Source organism: Epinephelus fuscoguttatus, linkage group LG14, assembly GCF_011397635.1.
Source record: "Epinephelus fuscoguttatus linkage group LG14, E.fuscoguttatus.final_Chr_v1".
Taxonomy (NCBI): Eukaryota; Metazoa; Chordata; class Actinopteri; order Perciformes; family Serranidae; genus Epinephelus; species Epinephelus fuscoguttatus.
Genome location: NC_064765.1, coordinates 37,349,439 through 37,358,930, shown reverse-complemented (window position 1 = coordinate 37,358,930; position 9,492 = coordinate 37,349,439). Strand labels below are relative to the sequence as shown.

The window sequence follows — 9,492 nt, the reverse complement described above, 5'->3', positions numbered from 1 at the left end:
AAGTGTGGTTAAATATGAAATTAATGGACTAGTGCATTCAAACTTACGCATTGACTTGGGCAGCAGTTTTCTCCCATGTTGCCTCTCTCTCTTACTACTTACTGTTTTTATGAAATATATGTTAATATTTGCTGTAGGCATTCATGAGCACCTCCAATTCCACAGGTGTAAAATAAGTTGATCGCTTTTTCTCTCCAATTGCCATGGTGACCGGAGGTATTGGGGCTCCACTGATGATGGCTTTTTATTGTGGTTGTGCACGGGCTTAGCTCAAGGTGTACCTACTCAGAGTTGATTGAACTAATTCAAATCAACTGTTCTGGAACCGGATACTCAGAGTTTCCCATCTCAGAGTAAGTCAACTCAGAGTTCAGGATTAGAGGCCGTTTACACGTACACGGTGATTTTGATAAACGGAGACATCTTCCTTCGTTTGTGCCCTTCGTTTACACGCAAACGGAGATTTCTCCTCTGAAAACGAATCTTTCAAAAAACTCCGGCCAGAGTGGAGATTTTGGAAAACTCCGGTCGCGCGTTTGCATGTAAACTGAGATAAATGGAGATAAACGGAGTTATAGGCAGCCGACGTCACAGTATGCGCCATAATTTGCGCCTGTGTCAAAAGTGCGACCTATGTTGCTATGGTGACAATGGATACATGGAAGGCTTGAGCTTCTCGGTACACTGCCACCTACAGATTTGGCATGCTCATGTGTATATATACACGGGTAAGTGTAAACGAACATCTTTTTGAAAACGGAGACGGTGAAATGTCCGTTTATGAAAATAGCCGGCAATGTGTAAATGACCTCTAAGACTCAGAGTTTATTGAACCTTCTACCTGGAATACCCCTCTGGTCTTTTAAATGCCTATGGCGAACAACAAAGATAAGCAGCAATCACCTTGACCACGAAGGACCACTATAAACACAAGGAGGTGAGCTGTTCAATACAGAAACTAATGCAAGCTAAAAACAAACAAACTGCAGAGGAGAAAGTGGAAGGCCAGGAAGCGGGAGGGCCTTTGAGCCAGGAAGTGAGAGAGTGAGGGAGGGACACAGCCTCCTTTTACACCCTTGCCCTGTACACTGATAGGCTAATGAGCCAGGCAAAGTGCAGCGCAGCAGGCTTGCCTGCATTCAGCCACAGCAGCATATCATACTGCTACAGGCATTAAAGCTACTCTTACCCTTCTTGCATTTCACACAGCACAACACAATTTGAACATCCACAACTCCACCTCCCTCCAAATGCCTACTCCCCCCTCCTCCATTACGTCCCCATTACGTCTATGATAGACGTAGCTGTTGGAAAGGTAACGTTAGATACACGGAAGAGGAGAGCGAGTGTAACGTTACAACCAAGACAATCAAACGCAACCCCGGAGTTTTAAGACTCAACTGGAGTCAGTGATGACTGATGACTTTTAGAATAAGGCTACAGTGCTAACGTTAGATAGTAGCGTTAACATTACTAGAAAGTAGAAATGCACAAGGAAGATAACATTAATGTTTCAGAGACTATGCTACAGTAGGCGAACATTAGCCATTAGCAACTGGATGCTGTTTTGTCATATAAAATTATATGTTATATTTGAAGCAAACTGAACATAATGTTGTCTGTCCTGCACAATCAAATGCAAGCCCAGAGTTTTGAAACTTATCCGGGGTCAGTGATGACTGATGAGTTTTAGAATATAACGTAAACGCTAATGTGAGATAGTACTGATGACTGTCAACAAACAAGGATAATAATAAAGAGGCTCAGGCAACGTTAGGCTACAGTAGGCTAACCGTTAGCAACTGGATGCTGTGTTGTCATATATAACGTTATTGCCTATGTTACATTAGAGGAAAACTAAAAATACCTGTCCAGCAAAAAGAAACGCGAACATCTCTTCCCTTTTTAGCTAAGTATGAAGCTACATCTATCTTCGCCATCGCTCGAAAACAGAGCGAACCGTCTGCCATTCAACCTGATTTCCCCCCACAGAAGCCAACTGGCCAGCTATATAGTTTTTCTTAATGACAATGGTTTGCTATCTTCTACGTGTCAGATAAACCCATGGAACTTTTTAATTGTATAAATTATTGACTTCTTAGGGAGCACATGACCTAACGGACCAGGCGTCTGACTTCAGATCAGACGGTAAAAAGTTTGAATCCCTTTTTGTTTGAAAGCTCTGGCCTGATTAGTAAAGAAAGTAGACATTCAATTCTCTAACAGTTCCATGCAACATGTGCAGTTTACCAATTAGTCATTCCCCTTTACCACCTCTTACCTGGAAGGTTTTCCCACCTCACTCCATATCCCAAATGGAGCTACATCCTTTTGTACTCTGTCTTAGCAGTTTGAGAAAAGTTTTACCACCAACAGACTTCAAAACATGGCCGGTTAGCTCAGATGGTTAGAGCGTGGTGCTAATAACGCCAAGGTCATGGGTTCAATCCCCATACTGGCCAATGACCAGAACTAATGCTTAATGAGCTCCATGGCTCAGTTTTCTCTACAAACATTGATATAAGAAGATTATTCTGTGGAGACCATGGACATTAAGTCCACTCAGTCTCGCATGAGAAGCGAGGGTCCTCAAGTTAAGGTGATTCCTCCACTGACACCAACCTGGGAAGCCGTTGCCTCAGATGGTTAGAGTGTGCTGCCAAAAACGCCAAGGTCAAGGCTTTATCCCCATACAGGCCAATGATTAAAAACAAATGTGACATTTCAACCTCCCAGGCTATGATGCAATGTTTGATAGAAGAAGGCATACGCTGCTCTGGGAAAACAAACATTATGTAGAAGGTGGGTATTCGTTCCATAAAGTCTCTCAAACGCGGTCTACCAATTCAGGTAATTTCCCACCCACACAAGCTAACGAACCAGCAGCCATACAGTTTGCCGTTATGACAATGGTTAGCTATCTCCTACTTAGCAGCTAAACCATGGAACTTTTCAAGCATAAACACTAAATTTTGTGGGACCACGTGGCCTAATGGACAAGGCGTCTAACTTCGAATCAGAGCATTGAGGGTTCATGTCCCTTAGTGGATGGAAGCTCTTGCCTGATCGGAAGAGAGAATGTAGGCATTAATTCTATTAACATTCCCACGCAATGTGAGTGATCCACCAATTGAATTAATTTCCTAATGCTAACTTGGAAGGTGACCCCACCTTACTAACAGTCCCAAATGGAGTCTCTTTTGTTCTGTTTTTATTTTGCTCCCAAAAAAGACCAAGAAACTGGCCAGTTACCTCTGATGGTTAGAGTAAGGCACTAGTAATGTCACAATCATGGGATCAATCCCCATACCAGCCAGAGATAAGAATCTATGTGTCATCACCTCCATCTCTCAGGCTCTGATATAAAGTTTGATATGAGAAGATGTATGTTGCTCTGCAGGAAAGAATTTTTATGGAGAATGTGGCGTAACCTCCAGTGAGTCTCAAATGCGAGACTGACTGCCATCTACCATTCAACCTAATTCCCCTCCACAGAAGCCAAGCTATATGTTTGTCTTTACTACACTGGTAAACTATCTCCTACTTAGCAGCTAAACCATGGAACTTTTCAATTTGTAAACATGAAATGCGGGACCACGTGGCCTAATGGACAAGGCGTCTGACTTCGGATCAGAAGATTAAGGGTTCAAGTCCTTCGTGGTTGGAAGCTCTTACCTAATGAGAATACAATATAGGCATCAACTCTACTAACTCCTCCATGGACCATGAGAGATCCATCAGTTAAGGTAATTCCCCTCCACTGTTGGCCACCAAACTAAATGTTTGTGCTTCAATTCTGAGGCAGATTTTGCAACAAAGAAGACATCGGCTGATTACCCAGGTGGTTTGAGCGGGATGCTAATGATGCCATAGTCATGGTTTCAATCCCCATACTGCCCTTAGATAAGAATCCATGTGTCAGGTTCTGAAACTATAAGCAATATATAGCTTTTCTCAATGACAATGGTTTGCTATCTTCTACGTGTCAGATAAACCCATGGAACTTTTAATTGTATAAATTATTAACTTCTTAGGAGCACATGACCTAACGGACCAGGCGTCTGACTTCAGATCAGACGGTAAAAGTTTGAATCCCTTTTTGTTTGAAAGCTCTGGCCTGATTAGTAAAGAAAGTAGACATTCAATTCTCTAACAGTTCCATGCAACATGTGCAGTTTACCAATTAGTCATTCCCTTTACCACCTCTTACCTGGAAGGTTTTCCCACCTCACTCCATATCCCAAATGGAGCTACATCCTTTTGTACTCTGTCTTAGCAGTTTGAGAAAAGTTTTACCACCAACAGACTTCAAAACATGGCCGGTTAGCTCAGATGGTTAGAGCGTGGTGCTAATAACGCCAAGGTCATGGGTTCAATCCCCATACTGGCCAATGACCAGAACTAATGCTTAATGAGCTCCATGGCTCAGTTTTCTCTACAAACATTGATATAAGAAGATTATTCTGTGGAGACCTTGGACATTAAGTCCACTCAGTCTCACATGAGAAGCGAGGGGTCCTCAAGTTAAGGTGATTCCCTGCACTGACACCAACCTGGGAAGCCGTTGCCTCAGATGGTTAGAGTGTGCTGCCAAAACGCCAAGGTCAAGGCTTTATCCCCATACAGGCCAATGATTAAAAACAAATGTGACATTTCAACCTCCCAGGCTATGATGCAATGTTTGATAGAAGAAGGCATACGCTGCTCTGCGGAAAACAAACATTATGTAGAAGGTGGGTATTCGTTCCATAAAGTCTCTCATACGCGGTCTACCAATTCAGGTAATTTCCCCCCCACACAAGCTAACGAACCAGCAGCCATACAGTTTGCCGTTATGACAATGGTTAGCTATCTCCTACTTAGCAGCTAAACCATGGAACTTTTCAAGCATAAACACTAAATTTTGTGGGACCACGTGGCCTAATGGACAAGGCGTCTAACTTCGAATCAGAGCATTGAGGATTCCTGTTCCTTTGTGGCTGGAAGCTCTTGCCTGATCGGAAGAGAATGTAGGCATTAATTCTATTAACATTCCCACGCAATGTGAGTGATCCACCAATTGAATTAATTTCCTAATGCTAACTTGGAAGGTGACCCCACCTTACTAACAGTCCCAAATGGAGTCTCTTTTGTTCTGTTTTTATTTTGCTCCCAAAAAAGACCAAGAAACTGGCCAGTTACCTCTGATGGTTAGAGTAAGGCACTAGTAATGTCACAATCATGGGATCAATCCCCATACCAGCCAGAGATAAGAATCTATGTGTCATCACCTCCATCTCTCAGGCTCTGATATAAAGTTTGATATGAGAAGATGTATGTTGCTCTGCAGGAAAGAATTTTTATGGAGAATGTGGCGTAACCTCCAGTGAGTCTCAAATGCGAGACTGACTGCCATCTACCATTCAACCTAATTCCCCTCCACAGAAGCCAAGCTATATGTTTGTCTTTACTACACTGGTAAACTATCTCCTACTTAGCAGCTAAACCATGGAACTTTTCAATTTGTAAACATGAAATGCGGGACCACGTGGCCTAATGGACAAGGCGTCTGACTTCGGATCAGAAGATTAAGGGTTCAAGTCCCTTCGTGGTTGGAAGCTCTTACCTAATGAGAATACAATATAGGCATCAACTCTACTAACTCCTCCCATGGACCATGAGAGATCCATCAGTTAAGGTAATTCCCCTCTACTGTTGGCCACCAAACTAAATGTTTGTGCTTCAATTCTGAGGCAGATTTTGCAACAAAGAAGACATCGGCTGATTACCCAGGTGGCTTGAGCGGGATGCTAATGATGCCATAGTCATGGTTTCAATCCCCATACTGCCCTTAAATAAGAATCCATGTGTCAGGTTCTGAAACTATAAGCAATATATAGCTTTTCTTAATGACAATGGTTTGCTATCTTCTACGTGTCAGATAAACCCATGGAACTTTTTAATTGTATAAATTATTAACTTCTTAGGAGCACATGACCTAACGGACCAGGCGTCTGACTTCAGATCAGGCGGTAAAAGTTTGAATCCCTTTTTGTTTGAAAGCTCTGGCCTGATTAGTAAAGAAAGTAGACATTCAATTCTCTAACAGTTCCATGCAACATGTGCAGTTTACCAATTAGTCATTCCCCTTTACCACCTCTTACCTGGAAGGTTTTCCCACCTCACTCCATATCCCAAATGGAGCTACATCCTTTGTACTCTGTCTTAGCAGTTTGAGAAAAGTTTTACCACCAACAGACTTCAAAACATGGCGGTTAGCTCAGATGGTTAGAGCGTGGTGCTAATAACGCCAAGGTCATGGGTTCAATCCCCATACTGGCCAATGACCAGAACTAATGCTTAATGAGCTCCATGGCTCAGTTTTCTCTACAAACATTGATATAAGAAGATTATTCTGTGGAGACCTTGGACATTAAGTCCACTCAGTCTCGCATGAGAAGCGAGGGGTCCTCAAGTTAAGGTGATTCCCCTGCACTGACACCAACCTGGGAAGCCGTTGCCTCAGATGGTTAGAGTGTGCTGCCAAAAATGCCAAGGTCAAGGCTTTATCCCCATACAGGCCAATGATTAAAAACAAATGTGACATTTCAACCTCCCAGGCTATGATGCAATGTTTGATAGAAGAAGGCATACGCTGCTCTGCAGAAAACAAACATTATGTAGAAGGTGGGTATTCGTTCCATAAAGTCTCTCATACGCGGTCTACCAATTCAGGTAATTTCCCCACAAGCTAACGAACCAGCAGCCATACAGTTTGCCGTTATGACAATGGTTAGCTATCTCCTACTTAGCAGCTAAACCATGGAACTTTTCAAGCATAAACACTAAATTTTGTGGGACCACGTGGCCTAATGGACAAGGCGTCTAACTTCGAATCAGAGCATTGAGGATTCCTGTTCCTTTGTGGCTGGAAGCTCTTGCCTGATCGGAAGAGAATGTAGGCATTAATTCTATTAACATTCCCACGCAATGTGAGTGATCCACCAATTGAATTAATTTCCTAATGCTAACTTGGAAGGTGACCCCACCTTACTAACAGTCCCAAATGGAGTCTCTTTTGTTCTGTTTTTATTTTGCTCCCAAAAAAGACCAAGAAACTGGCCAGTTACCTCTGATGGTTAGAGTAAGGCACTAGTAATGTCACAATCATGGGATCAATCCCCATACCAGCCAGAGATAAGAATCTATGTGTCATCACCTCCATCTCTCAGGCTCTGATATAAAGTTTGATATGAGAAGATGTATGTTGCTCTGCAGGAAAGAATTTTTATGGAGAATGTGGGCGTAACCTCCAGTGAGTCTCAAATGCGAGACTGACTGCCATCTACCATTCAACCTAATTCCCCTCCACAGAAGCCAAGCTATATGTTTGTCTTTACTACACTGGTAAACTATCTCCTACTTAGCAGCTAAACCATGGAACTTTTCAATTTGTAAACATGAAATGCGGGACCACGTGGCCTAATGGACAAGGCGTCTGACTTGGATCAGAAGATTAAGGGTTCAAGTCCCTTTGTGGTTGGAAGCTCTTACCTAATGAGAATACAATATAGGCATCAACTCTACTAACTCCTCCCATGGACCATGAGAGATCCATCAGTTAAGGTAATTCCCCTCACTGTTGGCCACCAAACTAAATGTTTGTGCTTCAATTCTGAGGCAGATTTTGCAACAAAGAAGACATCGGCTGATTACCCAGGTGGTTTGAGCGGGATGCTAATGATGCCATAGTCATGGTTTCAATCCCCATACTGCCCTTAGATAAGAATCCATGTGTCAGGTTCTGAAACTATAAGCAATATATAGCTTTTCTTAATGACAATGGTTTGCTATCTTCTACGTGTCAGATAAACCCATGGAACTTTTTAATTGTATAAATTATTAACTTCTTAGGAGCACATGACCTAACGGACCAGGCGTCTGACTTCAGATCAGACGGTAAAAGTTGAATCCCTTTTTGTTTGAAAGCTCTGGCCTGATTAGTAAAGAAAGTAGACATTCAATTCTCTAACAGTTCCATGCAACATGTGCAGTTTACCAATTAGTCATTCCCTTTACCACCTCTTACCTGGAAGGTTTTCCCACCTCACTCCATATCCCAAATGGAGCTACATCCTTTTGTACTCTGTCTTAGCAGTTTGAGAAAAGTTTTACCACCAACAGACTTCAAAACATGGCGGTTAGCTCAGATGGTTAGAGCGTGGTGCTAATAACGCCAAGGTCATGGGTTCAATCCCCATACTGGCCAATGACCAGAACTAATGCTTAATGAGCTCCATGGCTCAGTTTTCTCTACAAACATTGATATAAGAAGATTATTCTGTGGAGACCTTGGACATTAAGTCCACTCAGTCTCGCATGAGAAGCAAGGGGTCCTCAAGTTAAGGTGATTCCCCTGCACTGACACCAACCTGGGAAGCCGTTGCCTCAGATGGTTAGAGTGTGCTGCCAAAAACGCCAAGGTCAAGGCTTTATCCCCATACAGGCCAATGATTAAAAACAAATGTGACATTTCAACCTCCCAGGCTATGATGCAATGTTTGATAGAAGAAGGCATATGCTGCTCTGCGGAAAACAAACATTATGTAGAAGGTGGGTATTCGTTCCATAAAGTCTCTCATACGCGGTCTACCAATTCAGGTAATTTCCCCCCCACACAAGCTAACGAACCAGCAGCCATACAGTTTGCCGTTATGACAATGGTTAGCTATCTCCTACTTAGCAGCTAAACCATGGAACTTTTCAAGCATAAACACTAAATTTTGTGGGACCACGTGGCCTAATGGACAAGGCGTCTAACTTCGAATCAGAGCATTGAGGATTCCTGTTCCTTTGTGGCTGGAAGCTCTTGCCTGATCGGAAGAGAATGTAGGCATTAATTCTATTAACATTCCCACGCAATGTGAGTGATCCACCAATTGAATTAATTTCCTAATGCTAACTTGGAAGGTGACCCCACCTTACTAACAGTCCCAAATGGAGTCTCTTTTGTTCTGTTTTTATTTTGCTCCCAAAAAAGACCAAGAAACTGGCCAGTTACCTCTGATGGTTAGAGTAAGGCACTAGTAATGTCACAATCATGGGATCAATCCCCATACCAGCCAGAGATAAGAATCTGTGTGTCATCACCTCCATCTCTCAGGCTCTGATATAAAGTTTGATATGAGAAGATGTATGTTGCTCTGCAGGAAAGAATTTTTATGGAGAATGTGGGCGTAACCTCCAGTGAGTCTCAAATGCGAGACTGACTGCCATCTACCATTCAACCTAATTCCCCTCCACAGAAGCCAAGCTATATGTTTGTCTTTACTACACTGGTAAACTATCTCCTACTTAGCAGCTAAACCATGGAACTTTTCAATTTGTAAACATGAAATGCGGGACCACGTGGCCTAATGGACAAGGCGTCTGACTTCGGATCAGAAGATTAAGGGTTCAAGTCCCTTCGTGGTTGGAAGCTCTTACCTAATGAGAATACAATATAGGCATCAA

General features: G+C 42.7%; 6 non-coding genes across 6 annotated transcripts; all 6 read left to right on the top strand.

Moving 5' to 3' along the window:
* The first annotated feature begins 2,388 nt into the window (after positions 1–2,388).
* Positions 2,389–2,462, top strand: trnai-aau (transfer RNA isoleucine (anticodon AAU)). The gene has a single exon. It is a non-coding gene; the product is annotated as a tRNA-Ile (tRNA).
* A 1,855-nt stretch (positions 2,463–4,317) lies between these two features.
* trnai-aau (transfer RNA isoleucine (anticodon AAU)) lies at positions 4,318–4,391 on the top strand. Its single transcript has one exon. It is a non-coding gene; the product is annotated as a tRNA-Ile (tRNA).
* Positions 4,392–5,521: 1,130 nt separating this feature from the next.
* On the top strand, positions 5,522–5,594 carry trnar-ucg (transfer RNA arginine (anticodon UCG)). The gene has a single exon. It is a non-coding gene; the product is annotated as a tRNA-Arg (tRNA).
* A 655-nt stretch (positions 5,595–6,249) lies between these two features.
* On the top strand, positions 6,250–6,322 carry trnai-aau (transfer RNA isoleucine (anticodon AAU)). Its single transcript has one exon. It is a non-coding gene; the product is annotated as a tRNA-Ile (tRNA).
* Positions 6,323–8,175: 1,853 nt separating this feature from the next.
* On the top strand, positions 8,176–8,248 carry trnai-aau (transfer RNA isoleucine (anticodon AAU)). The gene has a single exon. It is a non-coding gene; the product is annotated as a tRNA-Ile (tRNA).
* A 1,133-nt stretch (positions 8,249–9,381) lies between these two features.
* On the top strand, positions 9,382–9,454 carry trnar-ucg (transfer RNA arginine (anticodon UCG)). The gene has a single exon. It is a non-coding gene; the product is annotated as a tRNA-Arg (tRNA).
* The last annotated feature ends 38 nt before the right edge of the window (positions 9,455–9,492 follow it).